The sequence below is a fragment of the Artemia sp. Qi Xiang Cuo genome, chromosome 7, assembly GCF_049724085.1.
Source record: "Artemia sp. Qi Xiang Cuo chromosome 7, ASM4972408v1, whole genome shotgun sequence".
Lineage (NCBI taxonomy): Eukaryota > Metazoa > Arthropoda > Branchiopoda > Anostraca > Artemiidae > Artemia > Artemia sp. Qi Xiang Cuo.
Genome location: NC_142800.1, coordinates 70,024,229 through 70,040,959, shown reverse-complemented (window position 1 = coordinate 70,040,959; position 16,731 = coordinate 70,024,229). Strand labels below are relative to the sequence as shown.

The following is a 16,731-nucleotide window of genomic DNA, read 5'->3' as shown; positions in this document are numbered from 1 at the left end:
ACGCTGCTGAGCACGAGCAACAATCTCTCAAATTATACAAGCTATATACAATTCAAGCTGATGACACCCAAGTCATACAAGGAATTGAGAGGCGCCTACAATGGATATGATTATATCACTAATACCGATGTTACAGATGCAATTAAAAATGATAAAACTAGTGAATTAAATCTAGTTGGAAAAATATATAATGAAATACTTAATATACCCCAATGGCTGCCGCCCAATGTTAAAGTGGATATAAAACTGACGCTTGCACCCTCCAATTTAATATTGAGAAAAGAATTTGCTGCCAATCCCGATGTAAGTCTCGCCCTCACCTCGGCAATACTTCATGTACGCAAACAGCACGTCATGAGTTCTGTTGCTTTGGCAGTGGAAAAACAGAGAGCCAATGGCAATAATATTAAACTACTTATTCCTCATACAATCACCAATCTGCGTCATATTGCCATGGGCTCTCTCAGCTTCAGCGATTCATCCTTTATCAATGGTGAAATTCCGTCAAAACTTGCATTGACATTTGTAAAAAGCACCAGTGCAATAGGGTCGTGGACTGAATGCCCACATAAATTTGAGATGTTTCGACTTTCCTCTCTTGTGTGCAAAGTAAACGGTATCCCACTCTACAATCTATCTTTTGATAAATCCTATAGAACATTGTATGAGTTGACAATGCAAAACCTAGATCATGACTCAACTATTTGAAAATGGTATTAACCAAGGAATGTTTGCTAAAACACATGGAATCATTGTACTGGATTTGTCTCGCACACAGAATATGAGTATAGTACGTACGGGGACTGTGTGTTTAGAGTGTACATTTACTGATCCATTGGTTGAGAGTATTGCCCTAATCTCACTAAATAAATATGAAACCTACTGGGAAATCACTCCCGAAGGCAGTGTTCTACTAGACTTGGCGCCATGAACACCAGTCAAATAATCAATGTATTTAATATGGATCCCTACATGTCCCAGTACAAATCCTATTGTCTGCTCTCGGACTTTCTAAGAAAAATTCAAAGAGTCAACAATACCTTAATTATTGTTAATAGCAGTCCGTCGAATGTGCTGACGGGTCATTGGTTGTGCATCTTTCAAACAATGAAGACGATTGAATTTGTTGATCCTCTTGGGCTACCCTATACATTTTACACGCCTCACATCAGCAACTACATTGAGAGCAGTGGGAAAACTATTATTCAAAATCGGAAGAGGATGCAGGATCTAACGACTAAAAGCTGCGGCTTCCATGCACTACTATATTTTTTGTTCCGATGTTGCGGCTATACTTACAAGCAGTTTCTCCACATTTATGTTGACAATCCTCGTCTGAATGACTTTCTAGTGGAAAATATCCTCTCAGACCTATACAGTATTGATTTCAGTGCCCTAAGAGTAAAGTGTATAAAAAATGTTTGTGAATTTGTTTATTAATAAAATGTATGTATATACAACAATGTCTTTAAATCTTTCCTTTTAGATTTTTTCATCAATTCATAACCAACTGTCATGAATCATTAATGTTGGTAAATCACTTGGATTTGCTTTATATTGATCATGTTTGACAGCCATGTCTATATCACATGTTCTCGAGTACAATGTAGCTTCACTATTGACGCATCTCTTTGCATAGCCAATGATGCTATTTGCATTCATATTATGAAATTCACGAGTTTTAATCTGTCTATTTGAAGCAATATCACATACAGTGTTTTCAAATTGTGAATCACATTCGGTAACTGCCAAATAAAAATCACTTGTTTTATACTCATAGTAGGCAGTGTCGTCACAGCGATGACGTAGAAACCAAATTGTCTTGTTAGCCCAACAGTTGAATCGTAGACCAGATTCCTCTTCCCAGAATAATTTAAATCCACGACGATACCAATCTCGTAGAAATAAACTAAAATCACGTTTAGGATTGTTTCCAATCATAGCAGGGTAAGTATTCTCCCACTGATCACATTTATCATAGTGACAATTGGAGCACAGGTGCCCTCTAGGGTGAGAGTCACACACCTCCTCAAGACATGAAATACATCCTTTAATTTGTACTGCATAGCCTCTATTGAATTTACATGGATTACGTAATTTACACTTTTCACTAGTCATCAATAATTGTACAATCCTCACATTGAGTCCAACTGCCAAGAGTGTACATGCACAATGGGCATATATAGAACATTTTTTTGGTTTCCGATGTCAACTCACTCACATCTGAAACGAAACTGATTGTCATCGTTCGGTAAATTCAGTGAGGGGAAATGGTGAGAAGAGTAACTCTTTGACGTTACCTCTTTTGAATGGCATGGGGGCCATCTACATTGAATCTATTAACAATAATTTCAAAAGTATATCCACAATATGATTCTGCCTTGTTTCAATTAATATATCAATAAATTGACTATAAGCGCGTGAGTCACATTTTTAAAGTTTCATACAATAGTCCAATGGGGGAGAATCACTCCTCATAATATTGTCAAGTGTTCCCTGACAAGAGAATATCCTGCGTTTAAGAGATAACTTGAGAAAATCATCATCCAAAATCAAATGTTTTTCCATAAACACTAGCTTTGATCTAATTCTCTCTTTCTCAAATCTATTCATTTTTCAATCCTTTCACTCTGACTGCTGACTCTAGACTGACCCATGATTCGCTAGCCTAACCTGACCAGAAAATAAAGAAAACATTTTCGATTTCGAAACAATTTTATTGAATAATTACAACAACAATACTAAGCATGTACAATTAGCGATAGAGTTTATTGTCTTCGATATGTTTCACAAATGCACTTAAAGCACATTGAAGTCTATTCACATGTGCTATATCAACTTTTGCAGCGAAACATAATTGATACTCCATTTTAAATTTGCTCAAGGATATCACATATCTTGCATATACTGCATCCCATGCCAAACAAAGCCGTGATCCTTTCGTGATTTCCACCGCAATGTTTGGTGCTCTTGTACTACTACCATCAACTTCTAATAGTGTAAACATTCCACTCGTCATCATCAACACCCAAATATATATCCAACTGAGTAAAGTCAAACTGTTCTCACTCCTTGAATTCTATTCAGAGACTAATAAAACTATAGCAAAAAACCCTTTCCTTATATTCCCACCGCCGCTAATATGCAACCAAACCCTCTGATTGGCTGAGACGGGGGATGTAACCCACTCGCTGATTGGCTGAGAAGGAAACACGTGATCTAACTGTTTTCTGGAAACTCATAACATTTACCTCGAGCATGTACATGTCCAAAACAACAACAAATGCTGTTTTCTATTTCTGGAAACTCGTAACATTCGCTGAGAGTGTGCACTTACAACAACAACAACAGTGACCTTGACAGTCGCTGAGAGCGTGCACTTACAACAACAACAACACCTTTGGAAATTTAGGTCAATGACACACATTGATTATGCACTCAATATCTGAGACATCCAGGTCCCCTAGAGACTCTATGCCCATATTAGGACAATAAACCACGTGTTTCGTGGGAATTTTAAAAAAAAGTGTCCGGATCGGGATTCGAAGGGGTATTGTCCTCTTGGGATCAATAGGGGCCATTCTACTCACATACTCTATATTCAACTTGAACATTTTTGATTGGAACAGCTCTTTTTTTTTGCCCAAGGCATTGTGTGAATGTTCAGCAGAACCTAATTTTGGACAAAGGTAGTGCCACAAATTCTTCGAGCAGCTGAGATAGGACTTTAATTTGTTCAAGTATGTCATCAGAAGCTGACCGGAACAGAGCAACATCTAATATGCCTACTTTTTTCTTGACATGAGGCACGGGCAGGGCCGATGAACTTGAACGTTCTGACAATAGGGAAAAGTTCAGAAGTGTTAAAGTGAAGTATCATTTTAGTAATTGCACCAGTGTTGGTTTCCTTAGAAGTCATGAAAAAGACACGAGCTTGAGCCCAAGTTTTAAACGTAACTAAAGTGGAGATCATCTTTTACATAACCAAGATCCTTACATGAAGAAAAAAAAAATCTGAGCTCAGGGACTAGATTGCAACTGAGATTCCTGCTTAGGATATCATTACATAATGCACCAAACCGGTACGAACGCTGTGGACCATTATTATTATTTTTAGTGATCCTGTAGATACGGAAATGACGTTTTACAACTAACATTCTTAGAAAAAGGATAAAGATTAATTCAACAGAATTTTTTTAACAATAATCATGTAATTTTTCGGGGGTAGGCTAAAAATACGTAAAGTCTCTTATTAAGCATCAATTTGGGAAGAAACGCACTAGAGGGAGGGAATTAACATTCCCTCTTGTGGTCTAGTACCGTCCCACCAGAAATTATTTTGAAACAGGTGGTGCTAACGAACTGTAAGTAGCGAGAAACTTGATCCAATGGTATTTGAAACTCAGTTAATTTTATGACAGTTAATCCGTAGAAGGAACTGGCTATTTATTCTGATTTCAAATATATAAAACTCATGAAATTCAAGCTCATATAAACAAAAATGTAGAATTTTGGATTTTTTTTTTCTTCAGGAGAAAGATCACGGATGTGTATTCATTGTTTGCTGATTTTTATCCCTGGCGTGGTATTATGGAACTGATGGTTCTAGGAGATTGGACAGGTTTCATTTGACCGGATATAATAAGTTTGAGTACCCTTTTTAAGCGACCAAAAAGATTCTGCCAAGGGAAAATGGAGCTTTCTGCCGCTTTATGGTACCAAACTACGATTTCACCCGAATGAGGACCAAGTTGCTATCAATTGGTGATTCTCAGATAACCAAAAGATTTTAAAGTCTAAAAAACTATTTATTGAGCTTTCCAGTTGCATAAAAAGCAATGCCGCAAGTTGGCAAGTTCTTTCCTGAAATCGTCATAAGTCGATAAAAGTTTAACGATTAATATAGAAATTTACCTTAATGGTTGATTTTGCTATTTCATTTCACTTGATTTGTCACGAAATCGTATTCAGTAATGTATTAAGTAATTCTCAGTAATGACATCTCATTTCGTTGTGTGGCACCAAACTGCGATGGGGGGAGATGCCTAAAAGAGCACATTTCAATGCCCGATTTGTCAGTTTCTCCATGAGCCTTCAGATAAAGTATACAAAATAAACTCAATCCTTCATTCCAATTCAAGCAAACTTGTGTTTCAGCAATCGCTCTTAAAGAATTGGGACAAAAAAAAATTAGTGTCAACAGCAAGGGGGTGAGAAGGAGGGGGCAGCTCCTCTCATATAAGGAATAATTTATGTTTGTTAAGTTATTTTGTTACTCCTTACATTTAGTTGAAACAACTTGTTTTTGATCAATTTCCGATCGTTCTCAAATCCCACCTAGACCCAACCAAGGCCCAGAGTGGGACAGGGGCCCCATAGACGCCTGATTGTTACTAATAAATGCTAAACACTAATAGCTGTTACTTATTGGCATCTTCCCTTTTTCACTTTTTCTGCTTAAGAACTAAAATGTGTGATTGCAATTGAAATTTTGGACAATACTCATAACTTGATGAACCGTAGTTTTGTTGGATAAGTCCTCAATAATATTTTCACTACCGAATTGCAGGTGGACAGAAAGTGGTATCATCTTCCATGTGGACGGAAATTCCATGAAACTGTTAATCTTCTATGCAACTGCAGCCATTGCGACCTCTACAATAAGGTTCTATGATGTTTCAATACGGTACATTGTATGCCCATATTAATTTAAAAAACAATTTTTTTCCGATGGAAGTAAAGAGCGAAGTTGAAACTTAAAACGAACAAAAATTAATACTTCCCAGCCTATCTAACATGTATCAATAAAACTAGCACAAATAAATCAACTGGTGATATTTCCCTATGTTCGTAGGATTACAGAAAATAGCGCTTTACTCGAAACACAAAACAATATAGGAGTTTCGGTACGGTAAATGTAAACCATTTAAGAGACTTTTAACAGTATACAAGTAAAGCATTTTTGGATTGTTGCTTTATTTCGTTTAATTTGGCATCACTTTTGCACAATGAGCTCAGTTCAATGATTGACTGTCGTTTTGGATCTGAAAGGGACATGTCTTTTTTTTGTAGACAAGTTCGAAGTGAAGGAATCTTATTACTATTAAGAATATGGACTCGCTTTAGAATTTGTATCATAACTTAAAATTCTTTGTTTTTTAGAGAGAAATAACTGGTTTTCCAGAGTTCATATTAAGGTATATTTGTTCTTCTTTTCGAGTAATACTGGGTGAAAGCAAGATGTTATCTGATAAATCAATCCATTATTTTGTATGCTCTTTAATGAATTTAAACATATTATTTTTATACCTAAGTTTTTAAGATAATTTTGATTGTATACTGAAAATTAATGATATCACAGCTCCTGTAAGACTATGAAAAGTGTTATAGATTAATTTGCTGTTGTAAGGCTACGCATTTACTTTTAACTCCAAAATCAATTGTCTTATTTTTATATTTGGCCTTTGTGTTTTCAGTAAAGTGCTAGTTTTCTGTAATCCTACAAACAGGGAAATATCGCCAGTTGATTTATTTGAACTAGTTTTATTAATATATGTTAGATGGGCTGGGAAGTAACAATTTTTGTTCGTTTTAGGTTTCCACTTCGCTCTTTACTCTCCTCGGAAAAACTGTGTTTTTTTTTAATTTAATCTTTGCTCGTTTTTGATTAAATTTAATTTAGAAACAACACTGCCATGATTTTTTTTATACAGAATAATTTCTGTTCGTTTTAAGTTTTAATGTTGCTCCTTAGTTTCAGTTGAAAACTATTTATTTTATATAATTTCTAGTCATCTCCCATCTAGGGGATATAAGATACCTCGAACCTTATTAAGGAGCTGAACGAAGAAGTCGTAGGCTACAAGAATTGAAGGAAAAAATAACCTTAAAAGTGAAAAGAAAAATCAAAAGATAGTGTCGTTTCTTTTTGTAATTTTTAAAAAATTACATATTTATACCAACTTTACAAAGTTTTAACGTTTGAGTGAAAAAAATATATAAAAAGCATTTAAAAAAAACCTCTAGAAATTCTAAAAGTGTTTTGAAATTTATCCCAAACATTCCTAGATATAGGAACTATCAGGGATGCAATTCAACCATATATTAGTCAGAATGTTTTCTCCCCCCATAAAACTGGGGCCTTAAATAAACATTTTGTCCTTTTGATTGTTTCTCTTAGGAATTTTCTTTTGATCCCCTCCCTGGTCTAAGGTTCAAACATCTTTGCACTTAAATCCACATTTTTTTGTCTTTTTTTCTAATAAAAAAGATACTTTGTTTTGCACGTAGGCCTATCAGAAAAAGCAATAATAACTAGGAAATAGATGAATATATATCTAGTTCTGAACTAAACACTATTTTGGCTAAATCCTTACTTTATTAAATTCAGAAAATATATATTCCCCCCCCCTCCCCTCTTCCTCCAAAAGCCCTATATTATATCCAAAAGTCTGTTGATAGTATTAGTTTATGCTACTTCTTATTCTCGTTTCTCCAGGGCTTCCACTTTTAGGGAGATTACCCTATTTTAGGGAGAAATCATTTTTTTTAGGGACATTTATTTTGAATCTCGAGACAAAGAGAAATATGGGGTAAAGTCAGGATTTTTAGGGAAATCTAGGGTAAAGTAAGGATTTTAAGGGAAAATTTTATTCTTTCAAACAAAAGGCTGAAAAATTCTCAAAGATTGCACATTCTCGGTTTTTAAAAAAAGCTTATTTAGCAATATTGGCTTACAGTGCTGTAATTACCGATATTTCAAAAAGCTGAACCCTGGAACATTATTTAGTTAGCCCAGTATTTATTTTATTTTTTACGCGATGGCTATGATTGGGGTAAACTACCGACATAAGGGAGTTTTGATTAGGCTATGCAGCAATTCTGGGCAAGGTTTATATTAACGGATTATTCAGGTTGCTAAGAAATAAACTTACCTCTATAGTCAGAAGTGTATCCTGAATCAAAATTTAACATGCATTTGCATCGGAAATAAACTTTATCCCCTGAACTTTACCATCACTAAAATTAATTTAGTGATGGATTGGCTGAGGGTCTTACTAAATGTATCAAACAAGTCATTGAAAAAAAAAATGTTGTTGAATTTTGTACAAATACTACTAAAGTCAGTTTAAAGCCAACAGATCTGCTTCAACGCTAATGAAAGCCACGGTGAAAGCCCATATATTGAACGTGAAATGCTCATGCCATCTTATTCACTTATGTTCATCCTATGCATGCTTGTCGCTTCCCAAGACACTAGAAGACTTGGCGCGAAATATCTATGCCCACTTTTCCAGAAGCGCTTCCATAGGAGATAAGTATGCTTAATTTCAGGAGTTCTTTCAGTCCAAAGCACTCTCATTTCTTGCACCAGGATAAACCCGTTTGTTGTTTTTTCAGGCCTGCATAAAGAAGCTTATTAAGCATCAGGTTGCTATTACTCAGTATTTCATAAAAAACAATTTTGACGACCCAGCTGCAACCAATGACCTTATCTTGTCAACATAACAAATCAAGTTGAGAAAGCCATACCTTGAATTCATTGACTTCTCTCTTGGCCTCTCCAACGAATTCAACAAAATTTTTCAATCTGAGCTTCCAGTTCTTCACACCCTAAAGGCAAGTGTCAGCAAACTTGTGAATGATGTTGCGTCTAACTTCATGAAACTGGACTATATTCGCATTGTTGCTTTGTTTACCGAACTGTATCCTTACCTTTTTATTATCACAAGGGCCGAGTGATAATATTGATCTCTTTTACCAGTCTTGTTGAAGATACTATATAGTCCTAATCAAGCGCATTCAAGACCCTTCCAGGACGCTTTGGCTGAACCAAGGAATGCTAGAAATTTGAAACCAAAGTCTCAAAGACCACTGTTTTCGAGATTTCCTGTTCTAAGAGAAAAGTGTTGTCTCCAGAAAATGGACGTAGAATGGAGTTCACAGGCAAAGACTGATATAACTCAGCTTCATTTGGGAGATGCCAAAGTTGAAGACATGTTAGTCGAGCAGTACTGGATAGAGATATTTAGTCTGGAGACTCGCAGTGGCGAAATCAAGTATCCGGAACTGCGGAAGCGCATATATATCATTATCTGAAGTGAGAAAATAACAATTTAATCCTGCGCTGTGCAACATCCAATCATGCAATCATGTAGATTGTGTGGAAATGCAAAGCATAATATCCCTTCTTTCTAGGGAGAAAAATAGGGAGAAATCAGACGTAAACATAGGCAAAATAAGGGAAAATTGATATAAAAATAGGGAAAATTGAAATCAAAAAGTGGAAGCACTGCGTTTCTCGTCAGTAGTTGGTTCATAGCAGGGTTGCCACTCAGGAGGTTTTTTTGGTCCCACTTTGGGTGGCAAAATAGTGTCAATTTCGTATAAAAAGTGTCCTTTCCCAAAAGTTTGCTGGTACCAACAAGCTTTTCAAATTTAAAATATTGACCAATCTGCTTGGGATTACCTCAGCGCAGTTTTCCACATCTTTTAATTTTAAACATCAAAAGTCCGCTCTAATGCCATCCATAAACTACGAAATACTAATATTGATTTTACTTAGACCGTGCTGATTCTCTTCTTTGCGCAGCACTTCCACTCTTATCAACTTTCCAGCTCTCCCCTAAAAACCCGTTAAAAGGCAAATGGTGCTTACTGTATAAAATGGGAATTCGCCCCACAGAGTATTTATTTCTCTTTTCTGTTCTGAGTAGTTTTTGCTCATAGCGCGAAAAAGGAAAGAAAAGAGAAAAAGCCGTCCGTTTTTTTTTTCTTTTGAGAAAATAGAAAAAAGGGACAGCAATACTCGTCCACATTGAGAGCTGTTCATCTATTTTTTCCACACAATGGACTATTTGGACAAACTTGTTTTGTCCAGTGTTGTTTTTGTTTTGTCTTGTTTTGTCCAAACTTGTTTTGTACAATGGACAAACTTGTTTTGTTTATTTAATTTCTGATCGTTTTTTAAATAATGCTGGGAAATTCGGCACACCCTTCATAGAAATGTCTCTTGCGATATTCTAGGACCACCGGATCGATACCACCACCTCTGGGAAAAAAAAAACCAAATAAACACGCATCCGTGATCTATCTTTTGGCAAAAAAATAAAATCAAAATTCCACATTTTTACAGATAGGAGCTTGAAACCTCTTCAGTTGAGTTTTCTGATACGTTGAACATGATGATTTGATTTTCATTAAGATTTTAGCACTTTTAGGGGGTGTTTCCCCTTTTTTGAAAATAAGGCAATTTTTTAGGCTTGTAACTTTTGATAGGAAAACTGATGAAAATTATAAATTTGAAATCAGCATGAAAATCTCCTTCTTTTGATGTATCTACTGGTATAAAAATTCCGTTTTTTAGAGTTTCGGTTACTATTGAGCCGAGTCGCTCCTTACTTAAAGCTCTTTAACACGAAAATTTTTATACAACTAATAGTCGATCAGACACAAAATCTTTCAAATAATTTATTTGGAAAAAACTGTAGAATATCCTTCGTGTAAGACACATGGGAGACAAAACTTAAGGAAATTATCACTTATTACACTCAAAACTTCGCGACCAGGAAATAGCTAAAAAGAGGAAGTGCGTCCAATCCTTTTTTTTGGTGGTGATTAATCAGCAGGTTTCCAAATTGTTGTTATTTATGATCGCTGTGATGGTGATGAAGCATACAATTTGATTAATATGAGGGAGCATAAACATAGCAATTTTGAAAATAATTCTGAATCTGAAAACAGAGAGATGGAAAAATGAAAGAAAAAAGGGTATTGATGCTTCTACATTGACAGTTTTCCTTCTTTTTTTTTTAATTTAGTTTGGTAAAAAAGTGCTACTTTGGAAAAAAGAATACCACTTTTACTAAAAAGTGTCACAATAGTGTCATGTTTCCCAAAGTGACACTTAAAAAAATGCCGAAAGTGACACAAAAGTGTTACCGGTGGCAACCCTGGTTCAATAACATCAACTTTGAAAAAAAAAACAGCCAACTTTTGAATATAGGCTAGTGATATCTTCAGGCACTAGGGAGGAGGGAGCTGAGATACGGTTAAGGTTGAGGTAAATCCGATAATCTAATGAATGGATATTTTCTGAATATAATGAAATAATAATTTGTTTTCATTCTATTTAGTCCATGCATTCATCTGTCGCCAAATAATAGCTGGTAAACTAAATATTAAACGTCAATGTCACTTTAGAATAAACACTATATCTCTGATGCCGTAATATACTTAAATAATGAGCACCTTACTCCCCATCAAACTGAGTGTCTTGCAATAATTCGATCAAAATCGTTCTATCTAGCATCTTTAACCTTGCATATTCTCAATGCAAATCGAATTAGAATCATTACAAACAAGAATCAATTCATTTTTACCTTAAAATCTCGAGGCAAAAGAAAAACAAATTTGACACAGAATTCACGTACGAATCTGGATGAAATAACTTTTTTGTAGCTTGTTTCAACTAGACAACTCAAACTTTGGTGCTATTTTTCCACGTTTCCGCCAGACGCCATTGTTCCTTTGGATGGTAGTTTAGGTGGTAATCTAAATAATTTTAATTATACTTTTGACTTGTTCGTTCTGCTGTAGAGGAATACAGATCAACGACTAAGCTACGCATGATATTATTCTCCACTATAACGCACTAGAAAACTGGTTGAACAGGAGTTCTCTCCAAACAAGCAAATAAATTACCAGATGTTTACAATTGCGAAGAATCCATTATCGTTGATCTTGGTTTTCTCGCTGTTTGTAATAACTGAAACATCTTTGAGTATTCGAGAAGATACCGCCTACTTCTTATGTGTTTCCTCTGTTCGTTTTACTTTTTCGGTACCTTATGTGGGTGTTTTTTCGTTGTTTCTTCTCTTTGCATTTTGTATATGTGTTTTTGAACACAGTTCTTTAAAAAAAAACTTTTCACTGTCGTGTCATAGATGGAAGAAAGAATACAGATCTTTTGCCCAGCATCCTAGCTTGGAGCACTCCAATGCTTGGGGTGTTACAAGCGTTGAGCACCGTTGTCAATTGTTTCATTTATTATTCCATGACATTTTTTTTCAATACATTTTGAGCTGGTATTTTATTTTTTATTTTTTCTCTTTGCATGCATAGTTGTCAAATAAGATAAATGCCGACGCTTGCACTATAGATAGAAAAATAAAGTTTTTATCTTCATCAACCTAAAGAATCATGCTCTGTGGGCTGACGCCCACTTTATTCACGTTTTTGTTATTATTTTCTCTATAGGTTGTCATTGGCAACAGTTTTCACCAATCTTGTTTTCTCAATATCCTCTTTCAATTTTTTTTTAAGTTCGAGTTTCATAAAAACTAATAAACTAATAGCCAAAATTTAATATCCACTGAAAATTTTGAAGAAAAATTAAATTATTTTTTTCACAAAATTTGTGTTTTTTTTTTCATTTTGATTTCTTTGCTTAAGCCCCAAAGACGCCCCAGGACTAAACAAAGCTTGGAAATGTAGGAAATAACAGAAGAAAATCAATCTTGTATTCAGGAATAGAGTGTGATATTAAGGGTTTGACAAGGACGGCAACCAAGGTGTACTGGCCCACGGACAATTGTCTTTGGGACAAAATGGTCTATCTTAAGGTAAAAATAAAGCTTATCGAATAGCTTGCCCCCTTACACCTTCCTGAGAAATTTCCGGACAGTGCTCATGAGCAAAGGTGGGAAAACAACCGGCTTAATTATAAAATAGGGATAATTGATGAAAAGGTTGAGAAGTGCTGCTTCAAAAAAGAAAATTCCTCCGGTCAGTGAACTATTGCTGCAAGTTCGAGTTATTAAGAAATTAACTAAAATAAAAAGTTTTTCCTAGGGAAGTAAAGAGCGAAGCTGAAACTTCAAACGGACAAAAATTATTACTTCGCAGCCTATATAATATATATCAATAAAACTAATACAAATATAACAACTAATTATGTTTCCATATGTTTCTAGGATTATAGAAAACTAGCGCTTTACTGAAAAAACAAAAGTCAAGTATAAAAAACAGGAACAATAATTTGGGAGTCAAAAGTTAGGATGTAGCCTGACAACAATAAACTAATTTATAAAACTTTTCATAGTCTTACACCAGTTGTGAGCAGTGATAGTCCTATTGATATCGACCCTACAAGAAAACCTACGCATGAGGCATGAATATACAGTGCAGTTTAACCAGTACATTGGCTTACCAAGGCCAGTTAGCTATTACTGTGAACGATACATGAGTTACCAGACTGATTTTTGAGGCAACACTCACGAATACAAGAATATACAGTGTAGTTTGACGAGCACATTGCAAAAAGCGACCAATCCTTTTATATTATAGACATATAAAGCGAACAAACACGCTTTGAAAGTATAATTGAGATTGTATAACGCAACCACACGGGTTTTTGAGAAAATCTCATCATAACATTTTTTTTTGTTTTTTTTAACCAAAAACTAGAAATTTTCAAATACGTTTTGAAACTATGGACGAGATAATGTAATGCAATCAGACTGGTTTCTGAGGCAACACCTATTGTTTGGACAATTGCCTTAACTTGAAAGTAGTTTGTTAGGAATGCGTCGCTACTAATTAAAAATCGAATGCTAAACTCAGAATTAATTGATTTGCATATGGTTTTATATCATTTTGTGTAAAAGCTAACTCTATTTGCAAATGGGGATAAGGGATTCGCGAATTGTACTGTATGAACGATCTTATTTGAATAACAGGGAAAAGACAGAGCTAGATAACATTTGCGAATTGGATCATATGAAGGTGGAGAAAAAGGGTTAAACCGATTAGCAGTTAAGGTATCCCCGAAGGGCTTGTTAACTCAGGCAATTTGTTATAAATTTGAGACAACATGAATCTATGAAAATGGTTAATGATGATAGAATGACATTGTGAGTTGACCTAGCTTTACCTCTACGATATGTTCTCTATAATACACAAGTGGTGTTTGAACAGTGTTGTCAATCTAAAATAGGGTCTAACGTTATAGTATACTAAAAAGTTGATACTAAGAGAGATGTAGATGTCAAGAAAAGAATTTTAATAAAAAAGTTCAGAACAAACCTTAGAAATCCTTGCAAATCAAGTAGTAAGGTGTATGTGAGTACGAATCATCAAGTATCATAAGCACCAACGACCCTAACCACCAGAGACCTCAACCCCCCACCGGTCCCCTATCCCTAAACTCGAAGGGCGCCCCTCCCCTCCAACTTTTTGGCCCCCTCCTCCCATTTTTAAAAAAAAAATTTGAAGTTTTTTTTATTTTTTTTATTATTTTTTTAACGTTATATTTTTTCAAATTTTTTTTACATGTCTTTGAATGAGATGAAACATACTTAAAATATAAAAAAATCAAATTTAATATTTTCCAAACTCAAAATGAGAATGGTATGGATATGTTCGTCATGACCTTTACTATTAGAAAAATAATGTTTGTAGTAGCACTGTTTTTTTATTGGACAAATTTTTTTTTGACTTCGAAATTATTCAACTTTTTTTTTACGTATCTTAAAATGACATGAAGTATGCTTATGGCTCTAAAAATTGTACTCTATGCTTGCTCAGAGACACGATGTGGCTTTCCCATGGGTACTTTATGGCGGGTTATCGACACTACCTAGTTTATTGCATGTATTAAATCAGTATTTTTACGCAGTGGAACGATAAACACATAAGTCATATCTTTAAAAAAGGGAAGATGGAGCATTTTAAGAAAGTGTGTTCACATGAAAATGTTATTGTAGCATTGAATTCCGACAAGGAGAAGTATTTAAACTATGAAACAAGTACAAGTGGTAGCACTATTGGACATGTTTGCATGCATTGTCATGACAGTAAGGAATTAAATTTCTTTTGAGTACCGAAAAAATTCAACTCTTATGTTGGTGGATATGCGAGATTGAGATCTCCAGAGATGATTGCACTCAAAGAGAATGCCAACATAAAAATAATCGTTGATGATAGAGGACAACTCCTTGCTACTGTTGCAGGTAACACATTACCTACTGATACATCCTATCGTCAGCTTTCGGGTATTAGTATTCAACGGAAGGTCAAAAAAATAAAGGCCTACTCTTCTACTAATATCATAAACAATATCTTGTCTACGTGTCGAAACTGTTACCTGTGTAAAAATAATGTGATAATAGACAATGCCAGAAAAATAATAATAGATAATATCAATGGAGATATCAATGGACAATAATGATAATAGAAAATTGAGTGAAATTGCCAGAAATATAAAAAGGGCATTGGCAGAAAATATCACTATGGAATATAAAGATGAATCGATGAAAAACAAAGTACCAGCAAACGTTACTGTCATTGATCAAACAGTCAATGAACCAAATAATACCAAAGACGAAATGTATATTGAGCCTGTCGATGATACACCAGTAAAAATTGTGTATGACTCAAAATAGAATAGTGATTATCCTACTGATTACGAGCTATGAGAAGACAATACTTACAATACCAAGAGAGAACACGGTGACCTTTTTTATGGAACAGATTCAAAATGTCCAAAGCTGATCATTGATATTAATAATGTATCATAATATATTTTTGTATTATTATTCTACATAGCATTATTTCATTAAAAATATATTATGCGTTACATTGTTATGTGTTCATTATTTTTAGAGTAAGCTAGCATATCAAACGTTTAGAATGTCTATTAAAGCATCGGAGATGTAACAAAAGGAATTTGCATACATCTATTATCTGACACATGGGATAACATTGACAAAATCTAGGTATCAGAATGAATAAATTCTTTATCAACATTCGTTGTTGGATATGTCATTATGAAAAAATTGTAAGTAAGTAAGTAACAAAACCTTTCTTGAATTAACCTCTTGGATACACAATACAGAAATCTAATTAAGGAAATTATGAAAAAAATTGTAAGTAAGTAACAAACTCTTTCTTAAAGTCACCTGTTGGATACACAATGAAGACATTTCATTTTAGAAGTAATGAAAAAACTGTAAGTAAGTAGCAAATTCTTTCTTGAATTCCCCTTCTGGATAAATAAAAAAGATATTTCATTCAAGAAATTATGACAAAATTCTAAGTAAGTAACAAACTCTTTCTTGAAGTCACCTCTTGGATACACATTGCAGAAACTTCATTTAAAAAATTATGAAAAAATTGTAAGTAAGTAAGTAAGTAAGTAACAAATTCTTCCTTGAAGTCGCCACCTGGATAAACAAAAAAGACATTTCATTCAAGAAATTATGACAAAATTCTAAGTAAGTAACAAACTCTTTCTTGAATTCACCATTGGGGTGCACAATACAAAAATTTAATTCAGAAAATTATGAAAAAAAATGTAAGTAAATAACAAACTGTTTCTTGAAGTCACCTCTTGGATACACAATTCAGAAATTTCATTTAAGAAATTATGAAAAAATTGTAAGTAAGTAGCAAATTATTTCTTGAAACCGCCTGCTGGATAAACGAAAAAGACATTTCATTCAAGAAACTATGACAAATTTCCATGTAAGTAACAAACTCTTTATTGTTTTCACGTCTTAGATACACGATGCAGAAATTTCATTCAAGAAATTCTGAAAAATTTCTAAGTAAGTAACAAACTCTTTCTTGAATTCACCGTTTGGATGCACAACACAGAAATTTAATTCAGGAAATTATGAAAAAATTGTAAGTAAGTAGCAAATTCTTTCTTGAGTTCGCCTGCTGGATAAA

The 16,731-nt window shown here is 34.4% G+C and overlaps 1 protein-coding gene across 2 annotated transcripts in view; it reads right to left on the bottom strand.

Annotated features, from left to right (window-relative positions):
• The window catches only part of LOC148950645 (uncharacterized), a 122,099-nt gene extending 110,472 nt beyond the window's left edge, over nt 1-11,627 (bottom strand). Inside the window, exons 1-2 of one of the 2 annotated variants that reach the window (XM_089091683.1) lie at nt 11,382-11,627; nt 4,915-5,045 (exon numbers count right to left, since the gene is read on the bottom strand). The gene's annotated coding sequence lies outside the window, so the exon portion shown is untranslated. The remainder of the gene's footprint in view (nt 1-4,914; nt 5,046-11,381) is intronic. The other variant, XM_089091682.1, reaches the window with a different exon arrangement.
• Between the last annotated feature and the right edge of the window lie 5,104 nt (nt 11,628-16,731).